Source organism: Andrena cerasifolii, chromosome 8, assembly GCF_050908995.1.
Source record: "Andrena cerasifolii isolate SP2316 chromosome 8, iyAndCera1_principal, whole genome shotgun sequence".
NCBI lineage: Eukaryota > Metazoa > Arthropoda > Insecta > Hymenoptera > Andrenidae > Andrena > Andrena cerasifolii.
The window spans coordinates 1,672,583-1,685,606 of record NC_135125.1 but is presented as its reverse complement, the minus strand read 5'-3'; the positions used below and the strand labels follow the sequence as shown (position 1 = coordinate 1,685,606).

Below are 13,024 nucleotides of genomic sequence, written 5' to 3'. Positions count from 1 at the left end.
AAAACCATTACATATTATCAGCGGAACTCAAATTTGTCCGAATTGCGTCGTGTTTGGTTTCATTTTTGTTAGAAACTTGCATAAAGTACCCGGCGTTACCCGGGCTTCTCATATGTATTTATAGCGGTAGCATTAATATTTTAAAATTAACTGGTGCCTTCATTAATTATTACGCAGTGCTTACTTACATATACTTCATTACCCATTGCTTACGTTCATTATATCTGTACATAATCCAGACTCGTGCCCTAGGACCGCGCGAGTGTACATTTCAAAACTGTGAGAAAAACTAATCGATTCTCGAATTACATAATCGTGAACATACAGACAGAAGAACGTTCGTTTATAACACTGGCGGTTAGTAGAATTTATGAAAAGAAAAGTGGTGCTAAGAAGCGAGTGGCATAAATTGTAACAATACTGATAGCGGTAACAGTGAAAACCTCAAAAACATTATTTGGATGAGAAGTCCAACTGCAAAGCTCGTTTGCACGTGAATGTCAACGCTCATAAACAGCTAACGATGTGACTGTGTCCGTCAAGGCATCAAGTATCTCCGCCAGGCTTGCCAGGAGTATGTATGTACGAACCACGAACACGGTGGGGAGCGCTGGAGGGGGAATCCTCGCATGTATAGAGTTATACATACTAATCCGGCTCCCCCCCCCTTGCGCCGCGTGGTTGTACTACTGGCAACCGTGATCCCCACCACCGTGCGGGGAACCGTACGCGCATCTCTTGCGAACACCGCGGTGAACGCCACGTAAGATTTATCTGCCTCGCTTCACTATTTCGCTTATTACTCAGTCCCATTTAGTAATATCGAGATGATAGATAGCCTAAAACCTTCCCAAATGTTCTCTCTACACATCTGTGAAAACCGTAGGAGAATTGGTTAAGTAGTTTCCGAGTTTACTCGTTACAAACACAATAATACTTTCCGCTTTATATATGTAGAGAAGAGAAGAGATATCTCATCCATACGTTGGAAATATTCTCATTATGTTAAAACCAAAAATATAACAATTTTATTCGAGCTTGTCACGTATACTATTACTGTGGAGCATCTGCCGGCGGATGGTCAGGTATCGTCAGAAATGTTCGTTCGCTGCGTTCCTACCGTCGCGAACATTCTCGAGAACGTTCGTACGCGAAGTTCTGTTCGTGTTCGCGGCGATGTGGACACGACGAAAACAGACGAAAACGTTCGCGAACAATGTTTTTGCTTGTGTTCACCTTGGTGTTGACCCGGGGTTTGGTGCGCAGACGAACCTGATGCGACATCAGGGAGTCGCGGGAAATATTAGTGATACTTCATAACTCTTAATTAATATTTAATACAACTCGAGCGGCAAAGTTGTATCGGTGGGTATGTGCTACTAATATTATAAGCATCTCTGGGTGAAAGATGAGTTTAACGAATCTGCTCGATTTACACGTGAACACCATTCGTATATTCAATAATCAGTTATTGTGCAAATGTAAGTGTCGCGGTTAATTAATTAAATAAAAAGTATAAGTTACCAATAGTTGCACGGTGTTGACGCACTGGCGATGCGGGGTGTAAGAGTGGCTATTTCAATATGTCAAATAGAATCTAAACTTGAGGATTCTATGAGGTTAACTGTGATTCTGACGGAGACTCGAGCTCGATTATACTGGATATAACCAACTCTGTACGAGCGTGACACGATGTGATTCTACGCGTGACTGTATAGCTTTGAACCGAAGAGGGTTGAAACCAAAGGATTTATATAGTCCGAAAATGAGTGGGGATTCGCTATAAATCTCCATATAAGGAAATCCTAGGTGTCGTCGTCGTGTCACTCCCGCTCCCATGGTCGCGATCTAGCTGGCCGAGATCATAACCCCTATTACTGGTATGTGATAACCGAAAGGCTTTCAGGGCGTTTTTCCTTCGCAGATGCGAGCTCGAAAAAACGGTTGAGAGCGGCGTATGGGAAAATTATACATACGTAACATGACACAGAACTGATATGTGTGCCTAGATATGTATGCGCTCCCTATATCTCACTTGCGCAGGGCGAGTGTGAACGCGGTTTGTCCGCGGGAATCAAGTGAATTGGGTTTAATTACACAGTGTTTCGCGTAACTGATATAGGGAAAAACTAATGACTGTACATGCTTCAATTTTTTATGTTACTATTATGCGTCCACGTGCATGCACATAATTGCCCATTTTTTAAAACGAGACCCCATATGTTTTCATGGCCTAATCACTGTAGTTTCTCGTTCTCCACAAGTAAGTTTTGAAATATTTTTATGGAAAACTATTAGTTTTGGAAATATTTGAAATACAAAAATTAAAAAATAATATTTTGATAACTTACGATCAAAATTATAAGAAGTATTTTGGTCTTTTAACATATTTATAATATATACTCTCTTGCATACTCTGAGTCATATTTATAAGTGTCTTCTCATTTTTATAACCAATTTTTATAACTTGTAAACAGTTTCTTATGTCATGACAACTCGGAATCAATGAAAAAGCGACTTGCTGTAGTTTCTCATTTACGGTATTACCTCGTAATTGAAACTGGCTCAGAATCGGCTAGTTTCAACTGTGGAATCGGGTATTCTATTCGGCGTGCTTTTATTCTCTGTCGCGGCGTGTGAGAGGGACTGATAAGAGAATCGTAAGAGGTGGTCCTCCCAGATTTTAATGCGGGGCTGTTACGTTGTTACCTAACCACAGCATGGGGTGGGGGAACTACAATAGTGTGCGTGGTACGAACCTGTACGCACAGCAGTCTTGCAGCAGTTACAGTATTGTTTCGTTGAGGGCTCGGTTTGGTGTACACGTTGTGGACTCTTCGCTATCCCCACCACTTCAGTCTCACTCTTGTCCGGCAAAGGCGAGAGCGAGTGAGAGGCACTGGAAGCGAGCGAGGACGGTACGAGACAGACGACACGCTGATATTTTATCTCGCTCCGTCTTTCAGACGCCTGACACTCCGTCCTTTGCGTGCGCGATGGTCGCGAGCGCTTGCCGTGAGCACGAAAACCGCTTTCGAAAAATCTTGACGCAGGCCCGGCTCAAGTCTTTTTTGTGCTTTAGGCGAATTTGTCAAATTGCGCCCTTTATTATAATACATTTATTTGAGATTATTTATGAGTTCACTCTGAAAAATTAGGCAACTGCCTAGGGCGTAAGGTTGACAAGGGGCGCAAAATGGTCTTTTCATTGTTGGCATTCCTGAAAATAAACTTTTAAATGAAATACTACAAATTGTACTGCAACTGTTTTAAACTACGAATAAAAATTCGGAGTAAGGTCATCAATAATCTCAAATAAATGTATTATAATAAAGGGCGCAATTGGACAAGTTCGCCTAGGGCGCAAAAAAGGCTCGTGCTGTGCCTGGCTATCTGACCGTGGCACGCATGCGCTTGCCGAGCCACGCGCCATTGGAAAACACCTTAAGGGGGTAGACACGGGTAATGCAGCGCCCTGTATATCGACACAATCTGACCTGAAACATGGGTTCGGGAAATTACATTGTTTGTCCTTATATGAGCAGATTTTAGACTGGGTGAGGTCACATTCGAAAGATGAAGGTTCAATGCAGCCCGCTCTAATCATGGTTCAACGAGATTGTGTTGATATCTGATAATATGAGTGCCCAAAGTAGAGAAAAATTCGACAAACTACACTCGCAGAATCCAAGTATTTGTAGGCCACTAAAAGAGTTTTGTGACTCAAACGATGACCAGAGCGGGCTGCATTGAACCTTCCTCTTTCGAACGAGACCTCACCCAGCCCGAAATCTGCTCATATAAGGACAAACAACGTAATTTAGTGACTGTATTCCCAAATACGAGTTTCGCCATTTAGGCGATAATACAGAGCAAGTCACGTGACAAATTTAGTTCAGCTAGTGCATACGAGATTGCGCCTACTCGGGAAGACTGCCAACGTGGAACCATAGCAAAACTGAAGCGTTAACTGGATACTTACAGTTTTGTCACTCACAGTAAAAGCGTGATGCAGTCAATGCATGCATTGACGTACGATTGTAGGTTAGGTTTTATGCAGTCAGAGTTGGGCAAAATGTAATCTAATTTAGGCACACATTGACTAGGAACTGCTAGGAATTGTATACATTTACTAAGTTAACGCTTTTACCGTGACACATACAAACATCACTTGAAATCGCTGTCGAATTTATGTTGTAATTGAGGCAGTGAGAGCAACAACGGATTAAACCACATTAAAAAAATTCCTATTTTATGTGATTAGTAGAGTCTATTAGAATACGTTATTGCTAATAACTCAATTTAAAAAAAAAATGTGGTTTAGTCCGTTGTTGCTCTCACTGCCTCAATGATATGGAAAAATACTAGAGATGAGCATTACATAACCCGAGCCAATTTTTATTTGAAGCGTGGGGAATTCAATTGTCGGCCATGAATAATTTTCTCGTATTTATTCGTATATTCTCGACTAAATATGATTCTCAACTAAAATACGAATAAATACGAGAAAATTATTCATGGCTGACGGATGAAAGGCCTTCGAATAAAAATATGTTTGACTAAATATATGTTTAAATTAGTTTATTTTATAAATTAATTAAATTAAAAAAAAATCGTCCCTCTTCCTCCACTGCCTCCCCTTCCTCCTCTTCCACCTCTCCCCCTTCTTCCTCCTCTTCCTCCTCCATACCGCAACCTCCTCATCTCCTTTCTAAGGTCGCTGTACTGTAATATGAAAATAAACCTTTTGTTAATTACCACAATAATGTTTTCACACTTTCGTGAGAATGTAAGAAATGTTTGCGTGAGATCGCCTACGTATCAACATACCTGCTTCTTATAGTGCAGAGTCATATGCATCCATATGCTGCTACTCTGTTCTCTACGAGGATTCCGTCGTGAGGACGGAGTCCGGCTCCTCGTTCGACTCCGTCTTTGTGACGCAGTTCGGCTAGTCGTTCGCCTCCGTCGCGAGGACGGAATCCGGCTACGTGTTGGACTCCGTCTTGGGGACGGAGGCTGTATTGAACTCCGTCCCCGAGACCGAGTTACTTCCTTTCCTCTCTTCTCAATGATGCTTTCTTTTCCAGACATGTGAAAAAGAGTCGAAGCAACAGTGAAACTATTGAATGTAAATGGATTTGAAAGTGCAGCAGAAAAGTCAGAGTTGGCCAAAATGTAATCTAATTACAAATTACAAATTACGATTAAAATGTAATTGTGTAATTGATTACACATTATTTTCTGTAATTGTTTATTTAGGTAGTTGACCACAATAAATTTTGTCAACTATCTAAATTAACGATTGCAGAAAATAATGTATAATCAATTACACAATTAAATTTTAATCGTAATTTATAATTTGTAATTAGATTATATTTTGCCCAACTCTGAGAAGAGTACACGTTTATCAACTTGGTACAGTTTGGGTACAATATAGGCTTCCTTTAGCCAAGATTTAGCGCAGGAGGAGAATCTTCAGATTTCTAAATGCTGGAATTTTCAAATTCGAAAGCTTTGAAATTCAAACATTTCCAAAATTTGTAATTGTGAGGTTATCAAATTTAAAAATATCTGTATTTTCAAATGTGCAACATTTGTGATTTTAAAATTTCCGATTTTTCCACTTGTGATGTTTAGAAACTAGATTTTTATCACTGGTCTTCAGTTTCAACTAAAGGAAGCCTGTATTGCACTCGAATGTATATACCTTTTGTAAACATTTCGCGGGTAAATTATAACATAACTTTCTTATTCTTCGTGAGAATGAATACACCGAGCGTTGTGTTGTCACGTCCCGGGTGAGGTCTTTTGGGAACGATGACATTAGGAAAGGAGAAAGACAGGCGCGAATCTAAAATCCAGCACTCTGAGATTTTTGGGGGAAGACCAGGCGCGAATATTAAATCCGTCACACTGAGGGTTTGGAAGGAACTTAGGCGCGAATCTTGAATCCAGCACACTGAGGGTTTGAAAGGAATTCAGGCGCGAATCTATAATCCAGCACACTGAGGGTTTGAAAGGAATTCAGGCGCGAATCTATAATCCAGCACACTGAGGGTTTGGAAGGAGAGGAACGTCAGGCGCGAATCTTGAATCCAGCACACTGAGGGTTTTGAAGGAGAGGAACGTCAGGCGCGAATCTTGAATCCAGCACACTGAGGATATATTAACACTTTTAAGATATACTTTTCAAGAAAGCCTTCTACCGAAGAGGTTTCTGTCGAAGAAAGAGGACTCGGCCTGTCAGGACCTCATATTTATGTACTTTCACAGGAGTATTGTGGGGTACGCGCGGTAAAGACCTTGACACATTTCGGTTTAAGACGCAGTAGGACTTCCGGGGTTTTTACAAACGGTACGTCTATTAATAGACGTATTTATGTCACGTACGCCAAATATACGTCGCAATTAGGTTTCTGGGGTTTTTATGACTGCGAAAAGAGATACTCAACTCATCGAATGGATTTCGGGTGTTTTACGGGAAAGGGGTTATTAGAGTGGCTTGGACTTCATGAGTCGTAAAGAGGGGGTTGAGACTTGGTCTCGATTTAAGAGGGATTTGTAATGAGGGACTTGTTTGAATTTGTTTTTGGAGGGAATGATTCGTGCCTTGTAAGACGAATAGGCGAAGAGGGTTTTGAAACGATCATCTCGTGATGGGGACCGCTAAGGTACATCAGCGAGGTGGAGGTTTGTATTGATCATCCTGTGTTGTTGACCGCTAAGGTGCAACATCAAGGTGATCGGTGATTGAGGAGATGGGGTAGGAGTTGAGTTTGATAGACTTTAGTGGAGTGATTTTGAGGTTTACTAGTGGAATTGGGAATAGGAAACGCGCGAAAAATCGTGGGACGTTACACCTCCCCCCTTATATGAAGAAATGTGTACATTTCTTAACATAGGGTTAGGGTGTCTTGAAATGCGGAGGAAAAGAAAAATAAAATAAAATGTACCGTTTTGGAAAAAATAAAAATAAAATGGTTTGGAAATAATAAAATAAAATAAAATATAATGTGTTTTTAGCAAATAACGAAAAATAAAAATAAAAATGTTTGGCCTATTTGGCGAGGAAAAAAAAACAAAAAAAGGAAAAACATTTATATAATAAGATTAAAAATAAAGAATATGTATGTATATGTACTTAAAATCTACTGGTGAGGGAACTATTTACAGGGGAAGGATAGGATTAAGGTTTAATAGGGGGAATATGGATCGGGAATTGGGAAGAGGAATTCGGAGTGGTCCAGGACGTAAGTGAGGTTATTATCTCCCTGACAGAGATAAGCGAACCACGCTAGATCCTCGGGCGTCAGCTCTATGGTATCAGGTAACCTGATGGCTGACCCCGTGTCCAGGATTTCCACTACGCCTGGCCAAGGAGGGATTGAGGAAGGAAGTGGGATTTCTGGGTTTTGGGACTGGGAGTGGTAAGGAGAGGGTGGAGGACCGGAGAGTACCTCTCTGTTTCCTGCATGAGGGAGGCTAGGGGGCGGTGGAGTGACGGCCTCTTGAAATGAGTGGAGGTCGTCCATCGTCCTGGGGGGGGGGGGAGTCGTCTATCGTAATGGTCTCTGCTGTGGACGCTGCCTCCCTGATGACGATGTTAGATGTCACCTTCGGGAGAAGATGTGAGGCGCTCCCTTCCTCCTTCATGGCCCTCTGGCGCAGCCACTGTATATGGGAGAGCTTTCTTTTGAGGCCTCCCCCATGGGTCCTAGGCCCACTGGGTTTATGGGCCCTTTTATGAGGCATGGTGCGATCTAAGAAACGAGGTGATTTAATGTTCTTTTCTCTATAATTTATGATTAGGGTCAACCGGGGTTTTCGCGTATTTGACCAAGACGCGCCTTATTCGCGTGTATAATTTTTGTTTTCCCTTTCCATGATATTTTTAAATTCTGAGAGGGGATTACCTCTAATATCGTGTGAGGGCCAGAGTATTGATCTCCGAATTTTCCCTTTCGGGGTTCTATTAATACGAAAATCGAGTCGCCCGGTTTAAAGGTCTTCTCGCTTATGTGTCTATCGTAGTACCTTTTATAACGGAGTTTTGATTGATTTAACTTTTCTGCTGCAGCGGTTTGCAGTTCTTGCATCCTTATGTTTAATTTCGAGAGGTATTGACTATAAGTTTCATTTTCAAAGTCTTCGGGCATTCTTTTCCGACTGGGTACCCGGGCTATTTTACCGAACACTAATTCATGTGGAGTGTATCCAGTGCCCTCGTGAACGCTGGTATTATAAGAGAACGCGGCCATGTCGGTCCATTCGTCCCAGTCACTGTATCTACCGATAAACATTTTCAAATATTCTGTTAGGACAAGGTGCGATCGCTCTAGAGAGCCGTTAGTCTGTGGGTGAAAAGCTGTGGTTCGAAATTGTTCAATTTTAAATTTTTGCGCGATAGTTTTCATGAGTTTACCAGTAAAATTAGCTCCTTGGTCAGTGAGGATGGCTCTGGGAGCTCCGAATTGACAGATAAACTTTCTTATAAATGCATCTGCAATTTTTTCCGACGTCGATTGTTTGAGTGGTTCACACACGAAATATTTAGTTAATAAATCTTGCATGGTTAATATGTAGGTATTTCCTTCTCTCGTGGTGGGTAACGGTCCTACTATATCTAAGGCTATTTTATCAAAGGCGCGTCCAGGCGTGTCTGTAAGGATCATTGGTTGCCTGGTTTTAACACGAACGAGTTTCTTCCGCATACAGTCTTCGCATTTTCGAATATAATCTTCAACGGCTTTCTTCATTCCTTTCCAGAAATAGTGGTGTCTAATTCGGTTATAGGTTTTTGTTACTCCTTTATGTCCAGCTAATGCAGACGCGTGATTTTCCGTAATAATGCTTTGTCTCTTTGATTCTTCGGGGATCTGAACTATTTGTAGGCATATTGTGACCTCGATGTCTTCCTCGTCGACGGTTTCGAGAATGTCCATAATAATATCTTGCCAACTTAGCTGATCAATGTTTGTCGTTTTGGCAATACTGAATGAATATATAGTTAACTCACGTACTACATCCCTAAGAGAAGAAAGGGCTGTTCTCCAATTTGTCGTGGTTAGGGGAATATTTTGTGTTTCCTTGATAACTAACCCTACGAGAATTTGTCCCTTTTTATATGACACATGAGCCCTGCCCAGAGTGAGTTCGTTTGCTATTGTCGGTTCTCCTGCTTCTTGTAACTGTTTAGCTCCTTCGTCGCAAGGTTTCCCATCGGCACTCAAAAGGAAGACGAGCGTTTCTTTACGTAGGGACAATGGGTCGCGACTGATGGACGGTACTATTCTGATTTCTCGGTCTGGGTCAGCTTCGTATTCTGCATCATGGGAATCGTCTTGCTCAATTATTGATAAATCCGAGTCGGATGTTGACTCGTCTGATACGTTTGATTCCACTTCGGAATCGGGATCCGTTTGTATCTGGGGAACTGGGGACTGCTGAGGCGAAATATGTTCGTAAGGGGTGGTTATTTGTTCCCCTTCATTTTCCTGATTCTTTTCTTCGACGCTACTCATTGGTTCTGATAAATTTTCTTTTGTGGATTCTACTGCAGATGTTGGACCTTTTCGTACCTTCCGGTGAGGCTGCATCCGCGTAGGTTTCGTCCTTAGATGGGGTTTATTTGTGGGTTCTGAAGCAGAGGTGGATAGTCGGGAACCCCGAGGTCTTCCAGGACCTCGTGTAGGTGGGGTTTTAGTTTCCTTAGTAGTCCGAGGTTTTTTGGTATCTGGTGTGGGCCAGTCCACCCAGTCTTCGTCGGCTTCTTCTCGTGGCCGTATTGGGCATGCCTCCACTGTAGGGGGATTACGAGATAGAGCGTCGGCAAGTTTGTTGCTTTTCCCCGGTTGGTATCGAATTTCGTATTCATACTCAGCTAATTTTAAACGCCACCTAACGAGGCGTGACGTTGGATCTTTTACTCTATGTAACCAGATTAGTGGTTGATGGTCGGTAAATAAAATAAATTTCCTTCCGTATAGATAAGGTCGGAAGTGCCTAACGCAATATACGATGGCTAAAAGTTCCTTCTCTATGGTTGCGTAATTTATTTCTGCTTTATTTAGGAGGCGAGAGGCGTAAGCGATCGGTAACTCTTTTCCATCTATAGTCTGACTCAATATCCCTCCTATAGCGTAGTCAGAAGCATCTGTAGTGACGTGAAATTCCAGGTCAAAATTCGGGTATTGCAGGATAGGTTCTTTCTGCAATGCTAGTCTTAAGTGGTCAAAAGCCGTTTTCTGGGACGGTCCCCACTCAAATATTGTGTCTTTCTTCAATAGTTGGGTTAACGGACGAGCTATTTTAGAAAAGTCTGGGATAAATTTCCTATAATATCCGGTTAAACCAAGGAATTGTTTGATTCCTTTAGGTGTATTTGGTGCCGGGTAGTTTCGGACGGCTTCAATTTTTCCTGGATCAGGTTTTACTCCTTGTTCTGTAATTATGTGACCCAAATATGCGACTTCTTTGTGTAGAAATTTACATTTCGAAGGCTGAAGTTTAAGATTCGCCTCTCTTAGGCGTTGAGCAAGTTTTTTAAATTTTATTAAATGTTCTGTAAGGGAACTCGCGTAAAGGACAATATCGTCCAGATATACGAACATTTCTGTGCCTTGGAGTCCCGTGAGCGTGTGATCCATTAAACGTTGGAAGGTAGCTGGTGCATTACAAAGTCCAAATGGCATTCTAACAAACTCATAATGTCCATGAGGTGTAGAAAAGGCCGTTTTAGGCGCATCTTCCGGTTTCATAGGGATTTGGTGAAATCCGGAAGCTAGGTCGAATACGGAAAAATATTTTGCTCCTCCTAATTGGTCTAGTATTTCGTTAATGTTTGGAAGTGGGTATGCGTCAGGAACGGTTTTTCCGTTTAAATCCCTGAAGTCAATTACCATTCTCCACAAGAGTTCCCCATTGGGTCCTGGTTTTTTAGAGACGATCCAAATAGGTGAATTATAGGGTGATAATGACGGTTTTATAATGTCGTTAGTTAGTAAATTCTTTATTTGCTTGTCTATTTCCTTCTTATGTACAGGAGGGAAGCGATATTGTTTAGTATTTACTGGCACTGGGTCCATTGTCTGGATCCCATGCTGGATAGCGTTTGTGTGGCCTAACTTCTCATCTGGTAGATGGAAGAGGTCATGGTATTTATATAAAATTCTTTGGACATGAAGTTTTTCCTCCGGATTCATGTGTTCCGTTGAAATTAGTTTGAGCACTCGTTCCATTCTTGTTGCGGTTTGTTCAGAAATTATCGATATTTCCTCACCCGACGCCATAGTAAGAGACTCCTGGAATTCTAGGGGAAGGGTTGTTTCGGCATAATGCCCTGGGGATGAGAGCGAGTGTACCTTCGCGGGTACCTCTGAATGATGGATCGACGGATCCTGGGGAAAGAGGGGCTTGAATTTTGTTAGGGTTGGAATAGGATTGACGCGTTTAGACGTCTTAGTCTCTTTCGGTCGTCTTTGTTTGGGTTCTGGAATTACAATTTCAAATTCTTCCAATTCAACAGTAGGTACAGTGATCGTCGTGTCCATTTCATTAGAATTTATAATTTGTAGGTACGCTTTGCCGTCCTTATTACGGACGAGGGCATTACCTGCATGAATACCAGTGCCTAAATCTAATCTAGGCAAATATCCTTCCTTTACGTCTGAATTTGATATGTTTACGAAGCAAACTGTTTTCGATCTAGCGGGTAGCACGAGTTGATCCTTATTTACGAACGGGATGGAGTTTCCTTCGAACTCCAACTGTTTCTTCGAGTAATGTATTGAAGCATTTTGTTTTATAAAGAATTCGGTGGCTAATATTCCTTGTGGTTTGATTGGGAAGTCGTTTTCGACTACGTGGAATGTGACATCGTTGCCCAATAGAGTTATGTTTACTGTCCCAAGGGTGAAGACGAGGTCTTTAGCGATGCCTCTTAATTGCACCTGTTTATTGATATCTATGTTTTGTGGTTGTTTTATTGTGTGAATTTTCAACAAATTCACTTCGGACCCAGTATCAATCATTAACTCTGGTGCTACTTCAAAATCCGGGGACTGAATAATTACGGACGGGGCTTCGTCGACGGCATTTAACCATGCGGTAGCGATTCTTGTTCTGGTATTCCCGATTCCGCTCGTATTGTCATTGGACGCGCTCCTGCTTGGCCCGTTCCACGGTACGCGTCCGCTGTTGACCGTAGGGGCAGAGCGTTTCCCGAATCCCGTTCCTGGAAGGTTCCAGGGCTTCTCTCATTGCGATTAAATAAGCGTTTCCTACATTCAGAGATTAAATGTCCGGGCTTTTTACAATATGCGCAAATACGTAATTCCGTAGGCCTTGAAGGAGGAGGTCGGTTTTTGTCCCAGTAAGGGACCAAAGGGTTTGGCGCCTGATTATCGTATCCCGCAATGCGGTTTTGGGAATATCGCTCTGTCGATTGGGAGGCTATTTTTTGATTATTCCTGCAGGACAATGCGTCGTGTCCCGTCTTATTACAAACTTGACATATGATTTTTGGAGTCTTTTGTTCGGAAAATCTCTGGCGGTCTCGATCAATTTTCTTGTCTACGAGTACAGCTAGCTCGAAAGCTTCATCGAGCGTGTCGAAATCATGTTGTTGTAATCTTGTTCGTATATGGGGGGGAAGTCCATCCACAAATGAATCCAACGTCAAACGGTCTAGGTCCTCGGGATGATTCCGTGCAAAGTCGCGATAATAATCCCTATCCTCTTCCAAAATAGCGAATCGGAGATCCTTAACGCGCGAGATGTACTCTAGTACGTGTTCATTTGTTCCTTTGATAATATTTGCTAATTCTCCTCGATAGTGATCTGACGTTTTCGCGGGGGAGAATGTACGTTTTAGTTGTTTCATTAAGTCATTTACTGAGTCGAAGACCCTATCCTCAACAGCCAAGCAGGCGTGGTCTTGCAGTTTATTGCGCAACAACCTCGCCAGCTGGGGTTCAGCCTGCGGGGGAACCAGAGCTTTAGCCCTATTGCAGGCTCTAGCGAA

General features: G+C 42.2%; 1 protein-coding gene across 3 annotated transcripts in view; it reads left to right on the top strand.

Moving 5' to 3' along the window:
* LOC143372208 (VPS35 endosomal protein-sorting factor-like) overlaps nucleotides 1–13,024 on the top strand; it is a 70,726-nt gene that overhangs the window by 24,157 nt on the left and 33,545 nt on the right. The window lies entirely within an intron of this gene.